General features: G+C 41.2%; 1 protein-coding gene across 3 annotated transcripts in view; it reads left to right on the top strand.

Moving 5' to 3' along the window:
* Positions 1–331: 331 nt before the first annotated feature.
* Positions 332–27919, top strand: part of LOC125639493 (uncharacterized) — an 84214-nt gene continuing 56626 nt past the window's right edge. For all 3 annotated transcript variants that reach the window (XM_075131026.1, XM_048856715.2, XM_048856716.2), the window contains exon 1: positions 332–613. The gene's annotated coding sequence lies outside the window, so the exon portion shown is untranslated. The remainder of the gene's footprint in view (positions 614–27919) is intronic.

Consider the following 27919-nt stretch of genomic DNA (forward strand, 5'->3'; position numbering starts at 1 on the left):
GAACTAATGAGCATATCAACTGAAGGAATGGACGTACCGGACATACAAGAAGCCACCAAAGATGAATGCATTGCATTTAAGAAGTTCATTAACAGAGTTGTGCAAAATTATAACAAGAAACCAAGAAGGATGTAGACTTAGTGCTTCATAGAAGGGTTGAGTAGCCAACTTTCAATTTGTGTGATGACTTTAAAATCTAATAAAATGGTCATGAAACATTTTTTCAGTTTTTACTATGGTGCCATACAGCCCACCTTCGCCCTGACCCAGCCCCAAATTTCAATTCCTGGGGAAAACACTGAGCCCTGGGAAGTTTGAAGCTCCCTTTCCCTTTGTTCGTAGATGTGGTGGGGAAAGCAGCCAGACAACAGGAGGTTTTAAAAAAAAATGCTGCAGAAGAAACCAGGAAGTAATGGGGCTCCTGAGATATGAAGCAGAGCAGCATGGGGCACTGAGCAGGGACCCAGAATGCCTTCCGCTCACCCTCTGACCCCCCTCCCCCCAAGATCTGTTGAGAGAGCTGCACTGTGAGATAGCTGCCCTACAGCACTGCTCTCATCTGCGTTGGAAGACCTGGGAGTGTGAACACTCTCTCTGATGCCTGAGGAATTGAGTGAGTACATAAACCAGCACTTTACTTTCACCGGTTCCTTATCACCGGTGAAACTTACAGTGCAAAAACTCTGTAAGTGTAGACATACCCTCAGTTGAAACAGGTGGGGGTATTCTCCATGAGGGACTTTGGCTTTTGGAATTCTCTTTGTCCTTTGTACTTTCTTCCCTCCTTTTTGGTCTGCCAGATCCCAGATTTGTTTTGCTTTGGGACATGCAGGAATGCTCTCCTGTCCTGTCCTCCCAGGTATTCTAGTAGGGGCATGTGTGTGTGATAAATGATTGGGTGAAGAGGGAGGTGATGAAAGGGGACTCGTCCTGGAGTGGGGAACTTTTTGTAGGAGTTTAGCATTTTTAATATCATGTTAGATACTGTGCCAGCTTCCCTGCTAGTATATATTGACCTAACTCCACTGACTTTAGTGGAGCGTTGCCAGTTTATCTGAAGATCTAGCCCACTGAGTTTTTAATTGATGTGCTTTGCCTAGAGAGTTTTGAAAGAAAATAAACAACCAGACAACAGTATCTGTCATGAATCAAGGCCAAAATAAGCTGATGACTGTTAGCTGTTTTCTAGTTTTAAGTGCTTTTATTATTTTATAAAATAGAAAATGGGGAGAAGTATACAGTGGGGGGGGGGATATCGTGTGTGAGAGGCACAGAGAAACAAAGACTGATCTGTGCATATCTTTCATAAATGTATATATTTTAAGTTGCTAAATACAGATATAAAATACCAGTAGTCAGTTATGTTGTTGTACTTATTTATGTAATGCCAACGGTGGCTTTTGCAGATAGGAAGAAGACAAGGTGCTTCCTCTGAAGAGCTGATAAATACTTACTCACTGGAGTCCAACTGTGTGTGTGTTTTTAAAAGACTGTCTTATGATATATGGCAACATCAAGGGTCTCAATTTTATGTGTCACGAGGATGGAATGGATCCAGTTTTGTAAAATAATGTTTCTGAATATGAGACTAGGGAAGTGTAAAGAGTTCAAATGACTATATTGAAATGTGCTGGACAAGCATGGACTTTTGGGACAATACTTGTTAAATGGAACACACAACTCAGTTTATGCAAAAGAAGCTACGCCCACAGGAGAAGGCCATTGACTGGTGATTACCTCTTCTCAGAAACTAGAGATCAAAGGCCCGAGCTGTATAAAGAAATAGCTGATCTGCCCAGCCTTGATTCTGGTTCCTGATCTAAAGACTGATGTGAACCTGTAAGCAGGGGACCCAGTTTTGGCATTTGAGAGACTGACACTTATCAGAATCCTATGCAGGAGTTGCGGATGACCTCTGGAAAGCAATTATGTGTGTGTGTGTGGGGTCTCTTATATTGGTTTTTATATGCTTTTTCTATTATGGTTTTACCTTAACAATAAATGTACTTGCTTAGAAGGAGCTGTGTGGTAACTTGCAACGGCTGGCAGAACACTGGTCATAGCCTTTGAAGAGAATGCAAAGCACAGTTGCTGGCAATTTAGGCAAACGGGCTTGCTGGGGATATCCCAGTATAGATCAGGGACCTATGCAGGCTTAAACCCCTGGTCAGAAAGGGAGAGAGATGTGCATCCCCACCCAGGAGCAGTGAACTGGGAACCTTTAAGCGAGTGCCCTTGAGGGACCACAGAGGGGAAAATATAGGTGTAGTTACACTGAAACTTTGACAGTGTTCATAGTCGGCATGGTGGAAAATAATTTCATAGACAGTTATAATCTTTCTATGCCACTTTAAAAAAAACAACATTCAAATAGAATTTAATAGAGAATATACCTGCTGTAGGTTGGTTGGAAAAAAACCTATGGAAAGGCCCTCATGCACTCTACAGTTCAATTTTTTAGAGTAATTTCCATAGAGCCATATTACATTTATATAGATTTTATCTCTATTCAGTTCCCTGGGATTTTTCCATCATGGTACATCTGTTTGGTATAATATTCTGTCTGTTTCCTTTATAGTCACTAAAGATCATGAACTAAATGATCACTGAATATATGTAAATGTTCGAGAGTATATGGTCTGCTGATGATTTAGATTTCTAACTTCTTCTTCTTAACAATGTATATTATTTATGAGAGACTATTTATTCACATCCAATTTCCAAGATGAAGACCAAACTGGAATTAGCTGCTGAAGTATGAAAATTTTAAAATATCACAGTAGCTTTGCAGGATTCAAAAAACAAAATAATTTCCACCCCAAGGAAACAGTTTCAAAATTTCCAGTGGAACTGCCTTTCTCTAAATTCAGGCTTATTCAATGATGGAAGGGCAAAACCCAGTGTTTGCCCAATGATTGAAGACAAAAATGTTAAAGAAAAAACATTTTCCAGACTCTCAAAAAGAAAAGGAGTACTTGTGGCACCTTAGAGACTAACCAATTTATTTGAGCATGAGCTTTCGTGAGCTACAGCTCACTTTATTGGTTTCCACGGTATGCATCCGATGAAGTGAGTTGTAGCTCACGAAAGCTCATGCTCAAATAAATTGGTTAGTCTCTAAGGTGCCACAAGTACTCCTTTTCTTTTTGCGAATACAGACTAACACGGCTGTTACTCTGAAACCTTTCCAGACTCTGAAAGTTTTCCAAACAATGGAAAAAATTTAAAAATTAATTACAAAAACTATATTTAACAAATTATGTTTGGCAGTCCTCTTAGCCTTTTAAGCAAAGTAATGCAAAGCAGCTTTCTAGAGGACCCTGGCAGAACATACTGTAGCTTTCAAGCTTTCCACTGACTACTGAAGAATGAAATGTTTGACAGAGAAGCTGATGTGGTGTTTGGCAACATTGCTTAACTGATATTGTAAAAGGAAAGATGATGCTACTTTGAATAGCTGCAATAGTAACTAAAAATAGGTCCTTTTCTAAAAGTCTGCAGTCTCTATTCCACCTTTGCCTCCCAGAACAAGCTAATCACAAGTACACAGTCCGGCACCCATACATCTAAGGCTGAAAAAGTGAGAGCTTTCTTTCAGGTTTAACTGATAGTATGAAACTGTTCACTAGTTATTCCTCATTCCTGCTGCAGAAAGAAAATATATTTTAATAGAATCAGAAAAAAAACAACCAAAGATGTTCTGTCACTGGTCTTCTATGTATCTTGGATGGTCATATAATCTAACTGTGAGGTAAGTAAATAATATGATATTGATTTTACAAGTGGCATTTCACACAGCTGCCATCCCCGCTACAACATGCACTTTTGGATACTAACATGAGGTCAGAATGTTCAGTAACATATGCCTGGCAATGCAGTAGATCAGAATATATATGTATATCAATTTTAAAAATTACATTATATCTCTAATTGGAGTCAATGGGAATTGCACATGCTTAGCACCTCTCAGATCAGGCCTCTAACTTTTAGCAAATAGCTGAATATGTGAGGCCCTGTTCTAATCTCTTGAACTGACACGCACACATCTTTTGACCCAATATTTATTCCTTCTACTTCCGGGGAGAGCCTCCTCTTCAGGGAACCATAAGAACTGCTAGACTGGATCAGAGCAGAGGTCCTCTAGTCCAGCATCCTGTTACTGACAGTGGCCAGTACTAGATAGGAAATGTATAAGAAACACCATAAGGGACAATAAACTCCATTTGTTAGTGGTTAGTGTTGTGCAGTGATGTATAGCTCTTAAAACAACATTAATTGGAAATCCTCCATGGAGGACGTCTCCTGGAATCTTCCTTGCTTTCCTTAGCTTCCTCTGTGGGTTCTGCCCTGGAAATGGCTGATATGGCCCTGATTTCAATCAATTTAAGGAAAAGCTTTCATCCCATTAACCACATGAACATCTGTGTTACCACCTGCTCAGCAATAGAGTCCCCAATTGTCAAAATTTGTGATATGAAAGAATTTTGCAGAAAATGTCTGGTCAGCATAAAAGTTGATCACCCCAGGATTTCAGCATCTACAATGCTTATGAGCATTGTGGTACGTTTCCCAGTTTTGTATAAATATAATTTGTGAAAAATAATTTCATTTGAGTGTGACTAAAAAGTAGTTATATTGCACATAGTCATTATCAGTATTAGCCTCCTCTGCGTCCAGTCATCTGAGTTTTATTCCCATTCTGCCTGTACTCATATTACACACAATTAATAAATCCTCTTTAGAGGCTCTATTTTTTTCCTAATATGTAATTTTGGCTGAATGACATTCAGGGATTTAAAAACAAGGATATCATTGCAGTAACTGAAATTATTTCTTCATTATAATTTGTATGCAAAGCCTTTATTTCAAACCTCTCCTTTTATTTAGTAACGTACATCATGTAACTGTGGCAGGGTTATGATCATAATAGAATACTTAGTAGTGAAAAGCTAAGCCAATCTTGTTCCTGTTGCACTCAGTGATCATTTGAATAAGGATAAACTCAAGATGAGTGTGGACAACTGGACAATGGACTTGAACAGAAAAACAGATTACATTTATCTAATAAATCGTGAGTCACCAGCTTTGATCTGGATTATTGAGCACAGATGCCACCATCGTTACAGGAGCAGTCCCTCTGGCCTTGTCCAGAGTGAGGATTTTCAGAAGTTCTCCCAACTTTGCTGTAGCAGTGGTTCAAGTCCACCACCAATACTGGAAGTAGTTGGAAGCACTAATGTACACTGGCTGCTGGCATTTTTACCACTGTGTTGTCTAGACCCACTCAGGACAGGGTTAGATGAGATGGTGGTAAAAAAGCCTGAGCTCTGTCTACATTAGAGCTTTCAACGTTGCTAGTGGAGTTGCATCAGGGTTGGAACAATGATGGGAGAATCTCTTAAAATCCTTGGTGTAGACACTGTAAATGATTGACTGTGGGATTACTCACATGCAAGGGGAGTGAGATTTGGCATGTACTCCCTCAGTATTTTCAACCCTAAGGATTTAAAAATCACACGTTAGCACTCCTTCCTCCCCCCACCCCCAAAAAAATCATGAAGTTAACTTAAAAGTAATAATTGTGGGATTGTTTTATTTGCTTTTCTGGTTTTTGAGCTGCTAAGAGTCTTGTCTTTCTCTACTGCAAAGAGGGCTAGAAACACAGCTTTTCTTGAAAGAAAAAAGGTTTCGACATTTCATAATTTTCACACCTTCACATGACTGTAGGAGTTTGGGCTTTAATAACACAAGACTTGTGATTAGATCATGAGTTGGCCAGACTGCTTCTCAACCTTTTTATAAGCCTGCCAAAACCAGTTCACTTACTGCTAGATATTAATTTGTATTTGTGGGGGAGGGGAGCGGGGAAATAGCACAGAATTTTAATGTAGCGCCTCATGTTGTTCTGTCCATTTCAGCCATGGACTTCACATGGCTACTATTCCAAATTACAATGGAGGAGAAAGACTTCTAGAGTTTAACTAGTGAGCATACATCAAATGCTGCAAATCTGTGTTTATTGTAGACTCTTCACTCAACAGATTAATCCTGTTTGAATTCATGGGATTATTCACCTATGTAATTTTTGAAGATTGGGTCCTAAATTCTGAAAAATATCCAGAAAAGCGGTCCATTCAGTTGTACATTTATTTGTTGAACAAATGTTTTAGAATTCAAACTTCCTTAAACAAGTGTAGTAAACTGGGAGCATGAGATATAATACGCAAACCTTTATTTTTTTTTAGCAACTTTGGATACATTGTTTTTTCTTTTCTTATTTAATTTTTAAAAATCCATATAGACAAATGCATGTTCCTGAACTGATGTCATAGCCCAGAGTGGGGCACCTGATGTACTGGCCACAGAGGAGATGACCTCTGTTCTTGTGAGTAGCAATTAAGGGCCTTCTGCTGAAATTGACAAGGATGCCTATAAATTCTGGCTGCCCCTGGTCTTCACTCCAACTGATTAAAAACAAACAAGCAGTGTTTCTCGAGATTTTTGCATTGGAAAAATAGCAGCTGCCTGTTGTGACTGATGTAGCTCTCCGAAATTAATTCCAATAAAGTTGCGACACACGGGAATGCTGGTAAGATCTTTATTTCCTGGCCTCTGGCATGGGGCAAAATTATACTAAGTTATATCCCATCACAACAGGGGTTAGTATTCACTAGCTCCAATGGCTACTGTTAAAATAATGTGCCTTCATTTATACCTTGAACTCAATATTATACTCCATTACTAAGAGCCTGATCTTGCTCCCATTGTTGGCCAATGGCAAAATGCCCAATAACTCCAAAGGAAGCAGAAGTAGCTAACACAGTATGCATACCATAACTAGGGACTGCATTGTAAGATGCTTCCATGCTACATATTTTTCAGTATTTTGTCTTTTTTACTGACCGCCAGCAGCTTGAATGGCCTGTGTCCTGCTACCACTTTGTCTCCTCTCTAGTTGCAAGGTAATTACTAGTGTCAGACAATGCTCTGGATATTAAGTTTATAATTTTTTTTTTTTTTAAATTTGAGTTTGACCAAAGAAATTCCCCCTTCAATTAATCTTTTCAGTTATTTATCTGTAGAGCAGATAAAAATATTTCGATGATTCCAGTGTTTTACTGAAATCACAAAATATAGGTATATATATATTTTTTAAATTTAAAAATCAAGTAAAAGTTTGAAAAATTCCTGCCAAATGTTACTGTTTTTTCAGTGAGCTCTACTATTTACACAAGTCTCCAACTCTGTCTACCCTTGAGCATTGCATTTGTGTTAACATCATGCTAAATTGTTGTGATATCTGAGGCTGCATGTCTTCTTCCTCACCCATATCTTTTTAGGATACTCTTTTACTACTCTAGAAATAAGCGTAGGTGGTCATATTTTGTATTACGTTTTTGCTTCTTCTGACAGGAAATCATGCTGCTTCCTCTCCTATAATATTAATGTGTTCTGAACATGTGTATTAGTCAATTCTTAATTTGTAATGAAAGAGGTGCCAGGGCTCAAGCAATTTTTTTACATTCATGACTGATGCAGCAAGCCCAGAGGTGCTGGGGATATGAACTGCCAAGCCTCGAGGTGTCGGGGCTTAGCCCTGGGAAGAGCCCTGGCACAAATTAAGCTCTGATATTAGTATTGCCATTGGTTCATTATCACCAGATGCCAATATGTGTAACAGCAAAAAATGTAAAGCCAGAAGAATCTGAAGCCAGCAGCAGCATATACGTAACAGAATCAGTTCATGCACTGTGAAACCGAATATTTCCTGCCTATAACTTTTTTTTTTATACAAGCATAAAAACTTGCCACTTATCTTTAGCTAATTGCAATGTACCATCACCATTAGATGGCAGTAAAGCAGTATACCTTTCCTCTCACTGGTCTTCCCCTTGCACCAGGTGTGTTTTTATAGGTTGTTAAATAAGGCACAATGTGACAACTTGCCTGGAATACCTAATTCCTTAAAAGGGGAAGAGTATAGGGTGGTTTTTCCTCTCTCGCCCTCATCCGGGATTCTTAGTAGATATGTCCTGCAGTTCACATTTGGCTAAATTTGAGTATGTAACTGTGCATTTTAGAAGTTCTCACTGTGGCATACCACAAGCTAGTACACACTTCCTGCTGTGTAGAGCATTAGTCCATTTAAAAAGAAAAAGGATTAGTATGGGTAAGCACAAAAAATCTGAATACAGTAGACCACTTAGTTGGCTAACTGCCATCAACCATTTCAGCACTTGCATCTTCCTAGCTACTTGTACTGTATTATTAGAGGAGAATAAATCATTTGACACAACTAAGTTTTAGAAAAATATGTGAAAACTGTTCAGGCACAAAATCAGTAGCAATGTATGAAATTTTCCATCTGAGTGCTTTCTACTAAGGGAAAATATTTCAGTGAGGTGCAATATTTTTAATCTTGTTTTAGATTAAACAGTTTTAATGTATAAATCACTGTAGGGCATGATTGTTAAGTACAATGCAGTTTTATTTATTCTGCTTTTCAGCCTATGGTATTTCTCTGTGCAAAGCTAAGGAACAAGTTTTAGACAAACATATATATTTTAAATAGCCTCCCTACTGTACATTACAAAGCAAGAGTACAAATATAAATAAAAGTGTGATGGGGCAATCTGCCCCTTCAAGGCAGGAGTACCTAGTGGTTAGTCCATCCCAGCATGTTTCAAGGCCCTTTAAAGGTTTCAGAGGTCCAATATAAGGACCTATGAGGGATATGGATAGAGAGGAAGTGGTCAGGGGAATGAATGGTGGTTGGGAGGAAACCCTGTTACTGTATTTTTAAGGGCCCAGCTCCAGGAGCCTTGCAGAGAGGGCTGGGCAGGGATCCCCTCTCACTAAGGTGATCATACATCCCCTTTTGTCCGGGACAGTCCGTTTTTTAAGCCCTGTCGCGGCCATCCTGACTTTTTTGGCAAAAGTGGGCATTTGTCCCACTTGCTCTTGCCAATAATGGGGTGCGGAGGAAAGTGCAGGAGGCGAGCAGTGATGTCAGCCCCACGCGGGGGGGAGGCAGGGCTTGGGTGAGCAGCGACGCCAGCCCGAGCCTCATGCAGGGAGGGGGGCTTGGGCGAGCAGCTTGGGCCAGGCCCATGGGGGGAAGCGGGGAGGCCTTAGGCTAGCCCCACGTAGTGTCCCATTTTCTCTTTGCGAAATATGGTCACCCTGCCTCTCACCCAACCACTTGGGAATGAGATGGGAAATAGCATATGTGCTGCCAATTGCCATATACCAGGGCACATAGGCGCTGACTCTGTGGGTGGTGTGGGGCTGGAGCACTCACAGGTGAAAAAATAGTGTGTGCTGAGCACCTACCGGCAGTCCCCCATCAGCTCTTCCTTTCCCCTCCCCCCCCCCCCCGTGCCTCCCGCCTGCCGCAAACGGGTGTTTCGTGGCATGCAGGCAGGAGACTGGGAGGGAGGGGGGAGGAGTGAGGACGCAGGACACTCAGGGGAGAGGGTGGAGAGGGGTGGGAAGAGGCGGGGGGGTGTTGGGGGAAGAGGTGGAGTGGGGGCGGGGCCTGGGTCAGAGCTGGGGGTCAAGCACCCCCCGGCACTTTGGAAAATCGGCACCTGTGACAGGGCAGACACCCATAGTAGAAGGTTGTCAAATCTGCTGAACCTGAGGAGTAAGTAGGGCCAGCTGAGGGAGAAGCTAGTTAAGGCCCCATAGCAGGCTAAAAGACACCATTTGGGAGGAGCTGGGGACACCTGGCTTGAGGAAGGAAGAACTAATTGCCTAAATTACTCAGCTCCAGCAGGAAGGCTGGTGATGCTGCTGACTATCTGAAGTACACCTAGCTCCAGGAGGAGAGCTGGAGTGTCCTGGCTTAAGGACAGAGGCAGTAGCTGCCTGAGTTACCCACACTCCAGGGAAGCCATCTGAGGGCCCAGTGTTCCATAAGAGGAGCTCAGTTCAGGAGGGGTGAAAGACATTTTGTTTGTGTTAACGAGGGAGTGTGTATTTTGGACTTTGAATATCCTGGAGGGCGACTGAACTTTTAAGTGATCTGGCTAGAGGGCTAGGCCACAGAAGACCAGACAGAGATAGCTAACAGGAGGCGGTGACCAGGGGAAGGACAAGCAACACCACATCTATCCACAGGAGGGTGCCAGCTGGTGAGTTGCTTCTGGGCACAGGGGGCTTGCTATGGAGTGGGACCCTATGACAACATGCAATGGTCAAACTATTTGACGCTTTGCAAATGTTGCTCACAAAATGCACATCTGTGGCTTCCAAATACAAACTACAGCACTTGCACATGTCAGTCTGCAGTATACACCTTAGGCCAGATGTTCTCTTCACTTACATTGGTGAAAATCTGTTGACTTCAATGTTGGATTTATACCAGTATAACTGAAAGCAGAATCTGCCCCCTGGATGAAAGTAAAATGAATAAATGGAAAAACCCATTGTGGGAAAATTTGCTAACAACTTAAGTCCAATCAAGTGAGGTGCTTGGTGCCCTATAAAGCTGAAAGGAAAGTGAGGCTGTATGGTACCTGCCTTAGCTTTATCTCACTGCCAACATAGCCTATAAGAAAATAGGAAGGAGTCTTCTCCCATAGATTATAATAATAACTAGTTCTGATAGCACTTTTCATCTATCAATCTCAAAGACCTTTACAAAGAAGGTCAGTGTTATTAGTCCCATTTTACAGATGGGGAAACTGAGGCACATGGGGATGAAGTGACTGGCCTGCTGGGTGACATTCGGCAAGTGGCAGAGTCAGAGCCTGGAATAGAACCCAGGTCTCCTAAGTCCCAGTCCAGTGCCTGCACAGCTGCTCTAGAGAATACTTCAACCCAATGGGTTAAGTAGAAAAACTGAGGAGGAACATTCCCTGGAGGCAGAGTATCCCAATGTGCACTTTCCTCTGAAGTATGTGATACAGCCACTCACACAGGCTATTGGCCAAGATGGACTATGAATCTGGACATTCCCATGTAACACGAAGGCAATGCACCATATAAGTTTAGATTGGACTTCTGACGGTGTCAGTTTAGAGAGACAAGGAGGGCGAGGTAATATCTTTTATTGGACCAACTTCTTTGGGGGAAAGAGATAAGTGATTGAGCTACACAGAGCTCTCCTTCAGGTCTGGGAAAGGTAGTCAGTGTCACATGATGGAACAGATTGTTTAGCATAAGTAGATCATGCCTATTGTGAGTGACCATTCAAAGTGAAGTGGACTATTAACACTTTTGCCGTTCATAGGACAAAAAACGTGGGGTGAGTGGGTTACAGATTGTTGTAGTAAGCCATAAATCCAGTGTCTTCATTAAGACCATAGTTTTTAGTGTTTAGCAAAGTTGTGAATTTAAGCTCCCAGGCTTGTCTTTTGAAGGTGTGTAGGTTTCCTTTGAGGACAAGGACTGAGAGGTCAGATATGGAGTGATGGTTTTGTGAAAAGTATTTGCCCATGGGTTACATGGTATTTTTCTATGTGGGTTCATTCAAGAGCTTAGTGATTGTCTGGTTTCACCCACATACTTGTTATTGGGGCATTTAGTGCACTGGATGAGATACACCACATGATGTGATAGGCTCATGTAGGACCCAGGAATCTTGAAAGGTGTGCTATGGGGAGTATTGATCACTGTAGCAGTGGAGATATGTCTGCAGGTTTCTGTCAGTTTGTCTGCTTGGTGGATATTGCCAGTATACATAAAGTTTATCAAAGAGCAAAATGAACAGATGTTCTAATAGAAAATCTGCTATTTAGACAAATTCTAACCTGGAACCTAAAACTGTCACCCCTCAGTAGTTTTTTACTACTTATTTCCAGTGAGAATTTTTCTCTTGATGTGTTAAAACTATAGTTTTTGTCTGAGGCAAATGCATCATATGATGTAGTTCATTTAAGGCCCAATCCTGGAGAGGATGAGAGATGTTTGAGGTGCTTCAAACAGGAGTTTAGGATGCTCAGCAGTTTGCAGGACTTTGCCCTACATTGCATGATCTAAAAAAATACAGTACCATACATGATGTACATGACCAACACAATCAAACATTAAGCAGCACCACATGAATTCTCTTAATTATTAACTGTCATATTGAGATTAAATTGGGCATTAAATTAAGGTTAAAGAGAGATTAAATTGTGACCTGGGGTGCAGTAAAGGCACACTAAGCTTTCAAATATAAAGCCATTATTTAGAGAATAAAATTAAGGACCTGCACTGCCTATATTATAGTTTAGTGTTTGTTCTTTTTGTGGTCCATAAGGAAAAAGTAAAAGTCCATGCAGTCTGTATTTTCTCCCTTATTTTGGAGGATCCCAAGAACTGAATTTGATCAGTTGTTTCTCAGTGTACTGTCTTTTACGATGGTTTGTGTCCTAGACATCAAATACACCATTTCAGTTAGCTACCAGAGCTAGCTGTTGTTATAATCTATGGGGGAAAACTCCTTCCCATTTTCTTGATGTTAGGTCTCTTGTTCTGTTCTCTTTCTTTGCTCCCCATGTTCTTAGCTCTGTCTTCCACATTCCACCCTGTATTTTTTTTTGTTTCTCCTCTCTCAGGCTGAGATTTTCAAAGGTGCTTAAGTCAAGTAGGTTCCCAACTCATATTGAAAGCACTGGAAGGAGTTGAGTGCCTAACTCCCTTAGCCCCTTTTGGAAACCCTCTATTGGTCCTATATTAACACTTCCATGAAATGCTAGCCTCAGTATAGAATGCAGAATTTGGGCATGTTCTCCCATATGGCATGGCTGCCTCGAGCTGCATCACTGACCCAGTCTGGTTCTAAAGCTGGCATACTTTACTGGCATATTGGATCCCTGCGCAAGTGTGATCCTCGAGGGCTCTATAAGCTCTTATACAAATTCCCCTCAAATATTTAATATCAGTACAAGGGGACTGGCCCCACACGTAGCAGCAGGACTGGGAAATGCAAAGGTATGCTTGGTGCACTTCATCCATAGCTGCTTTGGCCCTCTTATATTCTCTGCTGCTCTTTGATGAGAATTGTACTTGTGTGAAATGCTTTAAAAATGTGTTTTAATTTTCATAACTCCCCTGTGAAATATGGCTGGCAAGTGACTTTGAAAAACAAACTTTATATTTGTGGATAATCTAAGCACTATACCCAGATGTACAGACACTCTTTCCCGACCTATGTATTAGCTAATGTTAAAAAAATTATATTTAATAAAATTTTAAAATCTGATACTGAACCATTGCAGAGGGGCTCAGTAACTTACCCAAGGCAAAGAGTGAGTATAGAAGTAGAACTTACAAATTCCTGGCTCTCAGTCCTCTAGACCATGCTACCTCTTTAATCAGTTCTACGTTTTACTCTATTAAGCACTTTCTTCCTTCTCCATTTCTTATTCATAAGGCTAATCTTTTACTGGATGTTTTAAAATTAATTCTTCAATTCTAAGGAAAGATGAACACATAATATAAGGCTGTGGTATTTTTCAGACTCTAAGCAAATATTAAATAAAAGCTTTATAGCTAAACAATTCAATCAAGGAGCAAATTCAGACTTCTTACAACAATTGAGTGGATTATCTCTGCAAACAAATCAAATTCATTTAATGTAGCAAAAGAAATGCCAAAACTAGGCTAATTTAAATAGTCCCAGACACAGAGTCATTGGTTAAGAAGAAGTCTGTGAGGAGATCTGCATTCAGATCAGACGTCCATATAGAGGATGGTGGCAAACAAGAACTTCATATAAATGGGCATTAGCCATAGGTGGTATATTACTGTAAGTACAAGTCATTTAGGGAGACTAGATAACACATCAGTTGCAGATTTGGAAAATGTATGGGAGTTTGATAAGAAAAGTTAAGTATCCCTATATTTAGCAACACCTAAAAAGGTTCTATAAACCTGGAGACCAAAGCATTCCACTTTAAAACCATCCAAAGGATCTACTGGGTTCCAAAGCTTAACAGAATGCTGGCTTTATCACTATGATATGGGAACGTTTGTTCAACTGCTGTGGGTTATTCCAGATTTAGGTTATTTGAGGCAAGTACTGAGCCAGATTCTGGGCTGATCTACACTTTGGCAACATTGGTTTATGCAAGATGGGAGTTAGAGCAGGACTGGCCCACTTGCTCCAAAATGAAAGTGATAGTGAATGAGTTTTCCTTTTTTCTTTGGCTACATTAATTGTTTTTTCACTGACTCTAAACGTGCCTTCTCCATCCTTCATCCAACTATTGTGCAGTGTGCTGCGTACATTACCTTGCTCATGTCTTGTATCTGTAGACTGTGCCAGAGGTTACATTTTTACTTTTTCCCTTAAGATTGAATTGCAATCTGTTTTCATAGAGGTTTTCAAGGTTAAGTGCTCCCCTTTCCTCTTGCCATTTCTAGACTCATAAAGTTTCCCCCTGCTATGTCTTCACTGAGATGTTAAAAAAGGAGAAATGACTTAGGGCTCCCCATAATGTTTGGGAGAATCTGCTGCATTTCACCTTAGTGGAATGGCATGTTATGAGGATTTTCTCCTGTTAATTGTATATCTTGTTTTTCCCCTTTCTTTGTTGAAACAGGGTAATGTGCAATACCTTTTGCGGCTCCTCCCTCAACCCCCCTACAGACCAAAGCTAGGAGGTAGTGCTGTTTAGCATGTAAATAAAGCACCGCTTTTCCCCAGTAAATAGATCTGTCTGGCATTATATGCCAGGAACTCTCATCTACACAACAATGAATTCAAGTCCTGCATTGTTTGTTTTCTTTCACCGTAGTAAAGGTGATCATTCCATAATTAGGTTTTTCCCTTCCCTCCCTCCTTCTTTAACTTCATCTTTACTAGTTATACTTAGTGCTCAGCATTTCACATCAATCAGGTCAAAATCCAAAGGTAGCCTATTGACATCCATTTAGTATTACTGGTTCCTATCATCCAGCCCCACATAAAATACGCATGTTCTTGAGCTGACGAAGGACATTGTATTGCAGATATATTTGGAAAGAAATGCCTAGAATTCACTATTCTGGCCAGAGGAGTGGGGCACATGCCTTTTGCATTTTAATTTGAAATTCAGTGAATATTTTGAATGCCACAGCATGTCTATAATGTTATTTAAAGGATATTGTGCATTCAGGCATATAATGATTGACATTGGCTGTAACTTGATGCAATGTTGCCTGTTTTAATTCTTTTTGGTGCAGTGGTATCTTTGATCACTTCCTATTCACTGGAAAAACCCCACAATTGCAATCCCACATGATGTTTCAGTGAGAGGATGCCAAGTACTCTATGGTACGTAGCTATTCAAGGCACTTTGTCCACCCTCAGGCTGTTCATTAAAGTGATGGCAGTTTCTATTTTAATGAATAAAGAAGAGTGCAAATTCCCCACTCCATTCATGGACCTTGAATAGTAAAGAGGAATGTTTTGTTTTGTTTTTTTCCCCTATTCCCTACTTCTTTGTTTTCTTGGAAATTGTGTAAACTTCTTCATAACTATAGCCGCCACTACGTATGCATGCAAAGAATGTCCCAGTTACATTTTTTTGAGTCTAGGGTAGGTGTTGTTTAGAAGTCCATTCAATCTCCCCAAATCTCATTAAAATACATAACACAATATATTACCTGGGGGGTGAGGGAGAGAGAATTCACTATTTTTCTTCTCTATTCCTCCCTCCCCAATGGACTGTATTGAGACAAAATGTCTTTCCCTACAAAAACAGCATTTTGCACTCAGTGACTTCCACTTAAAAGTCAGGATTTGCTCACTGTTTCCCAGCTGGGGTATTGGAGAAACTACAGAAAGAAACTGGAGTAGGAATGTATAGCACTTTAAAGTTAAGCACATGCTGAAGTGCTTTGGTGAATCTGGTCCTAAATGCCTACAGTCAATGTAAATGGAGGGTAGAATGCAGGATCTCTCGCTCTCAGACCACTTCTCTGATTAGACTGCTATCCAAGGGAGAATGCAATGAACTCTATCTGTTATACACAAAAGCTACCCGTAGGCCAGTCAGAGGGCAATGACATGAGAATTTCTTTTCTCTAATGGGCTGAATTAGTAGAGGGAGATTGATTTAAAGACTGGATTTATTCCCAATCTTTGCTGGCAGCATTGAGAGTTGCCAGGAGGCTTGTTTGTCCAGTGGGTTAAGATGTATATGTATTGCATGCTGTGCTCTTGTTCACATCTACTTCACTGTCTATGATGGCAGAAAAAATTTGTGGTAGGAAATGTTACCTAGATATCATGGTGATGGAGCTACTACTAGTCATTAATGAGTACAGCATGATGGGCCTTAGCTACTTTGGCTTGGGATTTGGATTAGGGGCTTTATGGCCCACCTCTAGATTGTGACTGAGTGAATAAAGTAGCAAGAGCAGAAACCCTGTTCCCTGTCCCAAAGACAGAGGCAGAGTAGTGTCACTGTGCAAGGAGCGGTGTAACCCTTCTGCAGGCCCTAGCATGAAGGCCGGGCAAAAAGTGGATTTTTGTAGACGTGCTCTGAAGGGGCTTTCTCCTCAGTTGGGGGAGATGAGTTCCTTTGCTTGGTCGTATGATTTGTATTCAAATGTATGAAATCAAGTAACTGCATACAGTTTTATCTTGCCAAGGAAAAATTGAGACAAATATTCAAACCTAAAATGTTGCCGTATTTCATAATTACATATTGGTTCCAAGAGAGTGGGGAATTATTTGAACATTAATTCTATGTGCATATATTCTTTCAAAGCCCCATCCCAAAGCATGCAAACATTAGGGGGTTGAAACATTTAATCACTTAGTAAACATCTCTCAATGGGATTGCCATTTAGTTATTGTCTTAATTGATTTTCTACATTGAAAATACAATGAGCATGGATACATACAGTGAGCATGGATCCAGACAGGAAAAAGTCTACATCTTTACAGCTAAACAAAAGCATGTCTTGCCTCCTTCTGAAACTTCCCTGCCTTCTTAGAAGCTGTCTGCTTGTGTACTTCCTCCTTTCTCTCCCTTGTTCATGCATATTTGAATGACTTTTTTTTACCACACCTATTGCTATGGCCTTTGCACTCCTAAAAGGCATTACATGAAACTGCCCGCATTATATAGCACAAACAGTCCCCTTCCTTCTACTGTGCCACCCTAAATGAAAATTTTCCAGCAACAAGCATGTCAGATACTTGATCCAAAAGAAGTGCCTTGCCTTGAGCTCTGAAGGGCACTGGCAGACCACCTGAGGGAGTTAGTGTCACAGCTAAGGACCCCCGCACTGAAAACATGATGCCCTAGTCCTCAAGAGTCCGCAATGGGGGACTGTCAACAAATATACCTCATCTCATCTCTGTCATCACCATGAGACTTTCTGGGACACAGGAGAGGGGACACACCCCCAATCTGACAGCCTGTGTGCTGTCCAGGAGGATAAAAATCTCAGAGAAGGAGAACATCAAACTGGAGCAGAAAGAAATGATCTCATAGTTGGGACGTACCTTCTCCCTAAGGATACCTCTCCGGGGAGGGAATCCCAGTTATGAGGAAGAGACAGGTAATAGTAATGGGAGATTCAAATCACTAGCAATATAGATAGCTTGATTTGTGATGACCGAGAGAACCTCATGGTGAATTGCGTGCTGGGTGAGAAGGTTACAGATCTCTCAAGACATCTAGACAGGCTTATGTGCAGTGCTTGGGAGGAGCCAGTAGATGTGGTATATGTAGATACCAGTGACATAGGAAAAGATAGAAGAGTGGTGCTGAAGGCCAAATTTAGGCTGCTAAGTAAGAGATTAAAATCCAGGACCTCAATGGTAGCATTCTCTGAAGTGCTTCCAGCTCCAAGCGCCAGTTAGGCAGAACTGCAGGGTCTCAGTGCATGTATGAGATGATGATGTACAAAGGAGGGTTTTAGATTTATTAGGAACTGGGGAACCTTTGGGGAAAGGAGAAGTCTATACAGGAAGACTAGGCTCCACCTAAACCAAAATGGAACCAGACTGCTGGCATATAAAATTAAAAAGGTCGTAGAGCAGTTTTTAAACTACGGGCTGGCTGCTTTTTTTTTTTTAATAGACTGCTGAGTTAAAAAAACCAACAAACCCACCATGTATTTAGGTATTGGTCCTATAAAGACTTAAGCAGGTGCTTAACTTTAGATACTGTGAGTAGTCTGAAAGCTTGAGGCTTTAATCAGTGAGGTGAGTAGACATGACCCAGAAAGCAGGTCTTTGGAATAAGACTGTGGCACTTGCCCAAATAGAACTCCACCTTAAGGGCAAAAATATCTCCATATTGCCTGGATGTGTGGATTTCCTTTCCATAACTGAAGCATCAGGAATAATTAGATGGAAAGATACTTAAGCCAGTAAGGAAAATACACTGTATTTTACGATGCTCTCTCTAGGATTCTTGTGTAACATGAGAGAAATTACATAAACATTGGTAAGTTAGGGGTAGAATTACAACCATGCATTTGTTTAAACTGTTCTGTGATGCTTTCCTCACTTTTTTATGGTTCTATTAATGATTTTGAAAATTGTGAGCTTAAGGAGTATTAAAATGTCTTGGCAAGTATTGTTTCTCAATCTTTTTACTGCTGGATTATATATACCTTGTTTCTATTTGATTTTGATTGCTTGCTTGGCCTAGATTCACTGCAAACATTTGGTATGATTGAATAATTTTTAGTTGTGCTTTCTTGCCATGCTTTATGTTTTGCAGCTACAGCATTGCCAGTCAGCACCACAGACTACAGTCTTTTTATCCTTTGCTGGATTTTTAAAAGGGTATTTTATTGCCTGTCATTACCATTCATTGTGGCTTTATGGACTGTGCTCACTGCTTGCGCACTCTCCTGATGTTTCCTTCTAGCTTCTCTGCCACATATTGTGCTCTCTATTATGCTAGGAGGTTCAGGGCTTCTGTTGAAGGTTTTATATCTTTCCTTTTGCAGCCCCCACTTTTTCAGCATGCTTTTGATTTTTCCATTCTATGAGAGTTGCTGGAGTTTGAAGAGGAGAGAATGAATTCCTTAATGTCCAGATGATTTAAATTGTACTGAATGTTTTCAAATATTGTTGCCTGTTTCATAGCATGTAGGTTAACTAAATTCCAAGCAGGGCTGTTTAAGAAGTTCTTTGTTACTCTTCTATCTCCTCTTGCAGTGCTGCTGGGCTGGGAAAATTAAAGGTAACTGCAGTGATTAGTTCAAATACTTCAGTTTGGTGTGGATAAAATGGAACTTGACTCCAACTAAAAGATACCTGAGGAGTTTTCATAACTAGACTCTCCCCATCTTAGTCTATCTCTAATATCTCCTTAAATGTGACAAGTGCTGATGTCTGCCATCTTCCTGATGCGGTATTTCCCTGCTGAAAGCCAAGTCTGCCACCACTGCGGCCCCATCCTGAATTCCTCTGCTCAAGCAAAACTCCCATTGCATTATATCACACAGATTCATCCTTGCTATAATTCTATCAACTGTACCAAGACTTCAGCTATGGAATTATTATCATGGGGGTGAATTTGACCCATTTGGAAGATCAGGACTGGACCCATAGTTGGTGACAAAGGTAGTGTCATTTAGCAGATTAAGGACATGTCTACAGGAGAAAGTTGTGTAACACCAACAGACCCCGGTCCTCATCAGGCGGGATCAAACCTGAGGCCTCTGGAGCTTAGTGTGTGTGTGTATATATAAAGAGAGAGATCTCTCTCCTCCCCTTCTCCCACCCCTCCCCCCCCACTTCCCCACTAGATGGGACAGAACACCATACCCAGGAGGTGTGTGGGTTACAATTACGTTGGCATAATCTAAGCGGTGAATTTACACCAATATCATTAAACCAGTGCAAACCCCTGTGTAGCACGCATTGGGGACATATTTAAACTAAACCAGTATAAGGGATTGTACGGATTTTAACTATTGATTTTAGAATAAATTTAAGTTAAATTAGTGTGTCTTAACTTGATTTTTAAAATTCAGATATTTGCTTCCACAGTATTGCCACTAGATGAAGTTATCTGTATTTTTTAAATACAGTTTTCCTTTAAAATAACATAACTGAAACTCACATTCCCAGTGAAGTACCAGGTTAGTTTGTCAAAATGGGACCAATGTTATGAACTCAAGTCTCCTCTTCTCCCCTCCTCTCCTGATTATCTGTAATAGCTATTAACCTGTGATTTTAGTCCCCTTGTGTTGCAAAGATAGATCATTTTAAATAGCCCAACCATCCCACTGACTTCAGAGGGGGTTGAGGTTGCTCAGCACCTTCCAGAAGATGCTCAACACCTCTGAGGGCTGGGCCTCAAATACTTATTTGTATGAGCCCTTCATTATCTATTCTGAAAATGAAACTGGTTGTAATGTAAATTATAGAATGAATCTTTCTATCGCTTAAGATCTTGCAACTTAAACCTCCTAGGTTGCTTATCTGCCTTCTGCCACCTCCCTATGGTTTATCCCGTACACTTGGCATTCCTTGCATATAAATTTCAATCGTACCCAGAGGGTACCTCTATTCTGTAATAAGTTGCATTGTGAACAATTTAGCAAGAGAGCTGTTCTGTCCAAACGGTGAGTGAAACATTCTTTAGCAGGAAAAGAAAAACGCTTGGGGGCTCCTTGCATATTTCTATTGTAACACTGTAATAAGTCAATTGTATTGAAATTAAAATGAAGCTCAGAGTTTTATATCTCCATTCAATCACGTGATAATATGGAACTTTCCAAAAAGCTCAAAGCAAAGCATCCCCAGCATGTCCCAAATCATAAGGTCCAGAAACTCAGGTTGATTGGCTAACCATTTCTACATTGATTCACAGCAGTCATTAAAATATGCCCTTATCTTAGCAGGATACATTTGCAATGTCATAATCTTATTATATTCCAGTTGTCCATTTCTCTGCTGGTCAGGTTATATATAATACTTGTCTCTTATGATTCCTTAGCGGCTTCTGACCCTATTTCATGCACAACTTGAAGGTTACCATTTCCTGTATTTTAGAAAGAATCCTGTTGTAAAATCTTTTTTGTATCACTCAGGGAGATGCTCCCTGAAGCCATTTTTGGCAGTGCAGTCTGGTATACATGGACTTACTCTACTCAGTATGTTTTGTGTGTTAGCCAGCAAGATCAGCAATGGAAGGCTTCTTGGAAGCACTGACTTTCAAGGGCTGATTAGAAGAAAAGAAATGGAACTTAATGTACAGAGAATGAGAGGCCAAGTGCCTTTCTTGGACATGGAAAAAGCTCTGTCTGCCCATGATGTTCATTTTATTATGGCCCTAGTTTGCACTTCCATAGCTTCATATCTACTGAATATGTGCAGGAACTTGTAGGGTGAAGAGGGTTTTAGCTGGGGGAGAACTGGAGCTTTCTGGAAGGCCTGGGTTGGGGAAGGGGGCTGCTGATTCACGACAATAGGGCATCAACCATTCCTGAAACACCAAGCCAGCAGCAGCATAGGGAGCCTGCAACAGGGTGATCTGCCCCTTTCAGGGCTGGCAAGCCTGGAGCCAGTCAACCCTGTTCAATTAGTCCTGCCTGCCCTGCTACATCTGCTGCACTGCACCTAGGAGGAGGAAAGCCCCATTGTCCAGCAGTTGGGAAGTGACTGGGAAGAAGAGCAGGCAGGCTGTGCCTACAGGGAGCAAGGAGCCTGGCTGGGAGTCAGGACCTGTCTGAGGACTCTGCTCAGCCTGAGCTCGTTGTAGGAGAGTGGGGCCTAGTCCAGATGGCTGGGGGCCTGCCTGTAAAGAAAGGAGCTGGAAGCTGAGCCTGGTTGGGCTGAAGATTAGTTTTGTGCTTTTGTTGGATTTGTCTAAAGAACTCATTACCCTGGGATAGGGGGAACTGTCTGTAGTGGCTTGGCCCATGGGCCACGTCAGATCTATAGCTGAAGTAAGGGAAGCTGAAGCAGAGATGCTGCAGTGCTACTCTGTGCCATGAGAGAGTGTATCGGGATGGGGAGTCTTGTACAGAGCCCTTGATACCTCATTTTAGACACCTCTCATTCAACTCAGGCCTCTCCTTCCCCCAACACGTGATCCTCTTCTCCCCGGCTCCTACCCTCACCCTACACTTTCCAGCTCAAATCAGCTGTTTCACTAAACCTTGCTCAACCTATCTGCCCTTCCCATTCTCCTCTCATACCTGTGCCCAGCCGTCTCCTCTCCCCATCCCTAATCCCTGCAATCATTAAAATGTGAAATGGAAGATTTAAAGTTGTGCAAATCTCAGTGCATCCTGAACTCTGGAGTCACTATCCGTGGATCCATAATATTCCATTAGTCTTAGAATAAGCCTTCTGGAAAAGGCTTACTTTTCTGGAAAAATTACTAAATAGCTTAATTTTGATGGGTGACGTCACTGTACAAAATGATAGGCCTCAGCTAGTGGGATCCAGTGCAGTAGATATAATCTGTTTCCCCTTTCAATTTTTTGCTATGCAGCTGCAAACAAAGCTAGAAGAGTCTTGAAACTGTGTTTACCAGCTCTGTGTAGGTTGTTTATAACTCCAGAACCACTTTCCTTGAGTCACTTCAGAGTTTGTAGAAAATTTCTCCATCCTGCATCTAACTGGACTAAAGACTATTCTTTTGGGGGATTTTAGAGAGGAGGCTTGAATAAGGCTTACAATGAAAACTAAGTTGTTGGTGGTTTATCTGTATTACCATAGTTCCCAAAGGGGCAGTGTGAATGAATGGCAGTCATCCCAGAGAATCCCCTTTGGCTAGGCATAGTGTGGCAGGTGGGCTGTGCCCCACTTGCCTTCAGCTGTTACAAACAAGGTCAGACACTGTTTCTTTAAGGACCTTGGACTAGGAGCCGGGCAGAGTGGGTGGGGCTAGGCTCTCCTCTTCCCCAGTCAGTCAGGGACTTGGATAAGGAGACCAGCATAGTCTGCCTCCTCTCTCAGAACAAGGCAGATACCAGCAGGGGAAGGTACCCTGCTGAAATCTCCAAAGTGGGAGAGTAATTAGGAAGGGTGCCCAGCTGAAGGAAGCTGGGAACAAGAGGAGATAGGTTATCAGACAGTTTCTTTAATGAAGAATCCCGTTCTTCCAAAGGCCTTATTTATTGATAGTTGTCATAAACATAGGTAAAGTGCTCTGTTAATCAAGTTCTCTAGAGCCCCTCAGCTCTCCTCTCCGGAGCTGAGTTGGAATTTCGCCAGCTGTAAGGCCTTTACCAGCTTCTCCCTCATTTGGGTCCTTTTCTTTAATTATTCTCCAGGCTTTCAGGCTCTCAAGCTAGCCTTTGCTAGCTTGCGTCTCCTGCTGTCTCCAACCTCTTGCCTTTGGGTAACCTATCTCCTCTTGTTCCCAGCTTCCTTCAGCTGGGCACCCTTCCTAATTACTCTCCCACTTTGGAGATTTCAGCAGGGTACCTTCCCCTGCTGGTATCTGCCTTGTTCTGAGAGAGGAGGCAGACTATGCTGGTCTCCTTATCCAAGTCCCTGACTGACTGGGGAAGAGGAGAGCCTAGCCCCACCCACTCTGCCCGGCTCCTAGTCCAAGGTCCTTAAAGAAACAGTGCCCGCCTTTCTGTCAACCACTACTACTTCTTGGGACTTCTTCCTCTCCATGTCTATCCCTCTTTAAATCCTCCAGTATTTCTGTTGGACCTTTCAAATCCTTAAATGGCCATGCCAGATGGTGGGGTCGGCTGACTGCTGAGCCCTACTGCCTTTAAGGGCACACAGTCCCATCACCGGTGGCTTAAATAAGATTGACAAACTCCCACCAATTGAATTTTCCACTGAATGCATCCGATGAAGTGAGCTGTAGCTCACGAAAGCTTATGCTCAAATAAATTTGTTAGTCTCTAAGGTGCCACAAGTACTCCTTTTCTTTTTGCGAATACAGACTAACATGGCTGCTACTCTGAAACCTGTCATTATATTACAGTAATTCTTAGAGGCTGCAACTGAGATAGGAGCCCCATTGTGTTAGGGATTGTACAAAGGTATGTAAGAGACAGTTCTTGCCTGGAAGAAGCAACAAGCTAAGTAGATGAGATGAAAGAAATGTTATGCCCATTTTGCAGATGGAGAACTGAGGCTGTGTCTACACTATGGACTTTACAACGCACAGCTGTACTGCTACAGCTGGGCCATTGTAAGGCGTGCAGCGTAGCCTCTTTTTGCCACTGGGAGACATGACAAAATAAAGCCACCCACAGTGAGGGGTGGTACCTTTGTCGCCGGAAGACTGTCTCCCACTGATGAAGCGCTATCTACACCGATGCTTTTCATTAAAACTTTTGTCATTCAGAGGTGTGTTTTTCTACACCCCTGAGCAACAAAAGTTTTTTAACAATGAAAGTGCAGTATAAACATAGCCTGAGGCACAGATAAATTAAGTGACTTGCCCAGGATCACACAGGAAGTCTGTGGTAAAATCAGGAACTGTTCAGAGTCCCAGTTTAGTGCTTTAAACAAATTCATCCATCCCCTTAGTTAATTTCATCGTTTGCTATAGTATGGCTGCTAATGCTCCATATATGCTAACTTCTTTTTCTGACTGGAAGAGTCATTGATCACATTTTTGTAGCATTCCTCCTAATGAGTCATATTCTGCTCCCACTGAAGTCATTCCTACTCACTTCACGTGTGGCCACGAAAGGCTTATATAAACAGTTTGTGTCATAGTAATTACATCTATTTATTTTACTTCACAATGAGTCTACTTACTGGACTTGCCTTTGTCTTTATCCCATAAGCTATGGTATGTCTTAAAAATCCGCAAAATGATACCTTTAAAAAAGATTTGTTGATGTTTGGACTTGGACATAAAATTAGATCCATTCATCAATATTACTACAATGTGACAGCATCATTACCATATGTTGTTTGAAGACCTTCCTCATTTATCCACTTATAAAATAACTGCATCTTGTAGTAATAAAAACTAAAAATTAATGCAAGAAGAATAGTTATTGGCATCAAGAAGTAAACTATAAACTACTTTTATTGTGCCTTCTTTCTCCTGGCTTTCTTTGTGTTGTATTGTCATGTATTCACCACTTTCCTTACATGACATGTCAGAGGACTTAATAAAACAATGAACAATATAGATTTCACAATGGGATTTATGCAGCATTTATTACATTGTAAATAACATTCCACAAATACAAGCACCTTTTCTACAGGGATGGAACCTTAAGCACTTACCAGTGTATAACATTATCTTCTTATAGTACCGGCTCCAGCATCAGTAATCCGCGTTTGCTCCAGAAATCTACTACGTGAATTTATATAATGTTTCAGAGGACTTGTTTGTCCTCATTGTCCTAAATTTTAATCTTGGCAATGTTCAACCATTACCTGTCTGAGTAATTGGCTAGATTATCTTCCCAGTTTGCTTTGCCACAAACCCTAATTCAGTAAAGGGATTGATTGTGATCTGAGTTACGCTGGTCTAAAACTGGAGTGACTCCCCTAAAGTCAAACTTATGTTAGGGTAAAAACAGCTGTAAATGAGACCAGAATTAGATACAGACTAGAGGCCAAGGAACCAGATTTCCTGCTGTGCCCATTATCCAATGTGTGTAGTATGGGGTGGCAGAGAAACCGGTTGTTGCTCACTTTTGCAGGAGCTAGTTCTATGCTAGTCCAGGTCCTGGCACATTTTTACAGCAGCCTAGAAGCTAATATAAAGTAAGCCTGCTTGCAACGTCTACCCAGTTGTAGTTCATCAGTAGAGAATAGCTGGATTGTAGTTGACCAGTAGAATAGCTGGAATGCTGTATTGTTCTGACTATAGGCCTGGTGGACTACAGAGGCAGATGGCATAGGAACTGACTGTGTGCCAATCTTCACCCACATTGAGGGAATCCACAGGTGTAGAGATGTCATAAATATAAAGGGAAGGGTAAACACCTTTAAATCCCTCCTGGCCAGAGGAAAAACCCTTTCACCTGTAAAGGGTTAAGAAACTAAGATAACCTTGCTGGCACCTGACCAAAATGACCAATTAGGAGACAAGATACTTTCAAAGCTGGGGGGGGAGGAAACAAAGGGTTCTCTCTGTCTGTGTGCTGCTTTTGCCTGGACCAGAGCAGGAATGCAGGTCAGAACTCCTGTAAAGAGTTAGTAAGCAATCTAGTTAGATATACATTAGATTCTGTTTTGTTTAAATGGCTGATAAAATACATTGTGCTGAATGGAATGTATATTCCTGTTTTTGTGTCTATTTTAACTTAAGGTGTTGCCTACAGGGATTGTCTATGTTTTGAATCTGATTACCCTGTAAGGTATTTACCATCCTGATTTTACAGAGATGATTCTTTTACTTTTTCTTTAATTAAAATTCTCTTTTAAGAACCTGATTGCTTTTTCATTGTTCTTGAGATCCAAGGGTTTGGGTCTGTGCTCACCTATGCAAATTGGTGAGGATTTTTATCAAGTCTTCCCCAGGAAAGCGGGTGTAGTTCTTGGGGGGATATTTTGGGGGGGGGAGACGTTTCCAAGTGGGCACTTCCCCTGTTCTTTGTGTAACACTTTGGTGGTGGCAGCGTTTAACCTACGCTGGTAAGAATAAGCTTAGGGGGTCTTTCATGCAGGTCCCCACATCTGTACCCTAGAGTTCAGAGTGGGGAAGGAACCTTGACAAGAGAGCAGCTTTCTGTCTCTTTTGCTCCTTAAACTTCTATCTGTTCTACAGAAGGGAGTTGGGTTGGATTTGTTCTGCATATTTGTTAAAAGAACTGCTGTCTAATAGAACGTGCCTAGAGGGGCTATGGGAAGGCAAACACTGAACATTTTTCTATTACAATTCCCACTGCAGAAAATAAGGTACAGGGAAGCTTTGAATGTGCTTGTAGCCCACAAAAATCACTGGGCTGAACTCTGCTCAGCTACAATAGTCTTTCTCTCTTTCGGCTTCAGTTCAATTTACTCCTGGTTTACATCAGCAGGACAAGGATTGGGTCCATCTCCTCAGCACTTCCCCTCTATTGGCAGTTTCCTTTGTTACAGATGAAACGCAACACCAAGAGTTCCTTTGCCTAAATTCCTGGACACCAAAGAGAGAGCTAACCAGATGAGTGCTTGACATCAAGCCCCAGTCATCTCTACTGCTTTGGTTAAATCTCTCATTAGTTTTACGGCCCTTCTTAAACTTTTGTCATGTCTGATTGCTTTTTCACAGATTTGCCCCACTAAACTGGTTTTATTTGTTTTTTGAGCTTATTTACTATCAATGAGTCTTCTCTGTACTTCAACATTTGCTGCCAACCTGTAGTTCCTTTAAACTTTGACATTTCTTTCTGGTGCTGAATGTGTTCTTGCATTTGTGCAATTAGCTGCCTAGGTCACACAGCAGATCAGTGGTGGAACAGGGAATAGAACCCACATCTCCTGGATACCAGGCCGGTGCCTATCCACTAGATTACACTGCTTCTTGAGAACTACAAATGAAACTTTCTGAAATGATTTGACTTGTTTAAACAAAATACAGTTACAAGAGACACGTTTGTGTCTGTAAATTGTTAAAGTAGCAATCCTTATAAGTACATGGGACCTGCAGTCAGAAGTTGGATCCAATAGCTAGAAAAAAAATTGGAGTGGGGAGTGGACTCTCTTCTGTTCATGGGAGAAAATTTAAACCTATGAAGAAAATGCCATGATTTTCTAGAGCTTGTTCATGCTGCAAAATCAGTTCTTTTGTAGTAAGAAGCTTGGTGGTTCTTGTGAATTAAAATGGAAGATTCTTATATCAGTTCTTTTACAGTTTGAATGTTAAAATGTGTGGATGTGAAAACCACTTGTTAAGATGTCTCTGAGGATGTTTGTACCTAATTAAACACCTTAAGCTAAAACAATCCTTTGTTTTGAAGGAACCAAGTGTTTTTGTTAAAATCCTGGCATATTTAATTTCATTTCATCATACTGACACCCCATTGACCAAAAAAAAAAAAAGGCAATTTCATTTGCTTTTGCTCTGTATGAAAATGAAGCCCAGTTGAGATTTTG

This window comes from Caretta caretta, chromosome 7 (genome assembly GCF_965140235.1).
Source record: "Caretta caretta isolate rCarCar2 chromosome 7, rCarCar1.hap1, whole genome shotgun sequence".
NCBI classification, from domain to species: Eukaryota; Metazoa; Chordata; order Testudines; family Cheloniidae; genus Caretta; species Caretta caretta.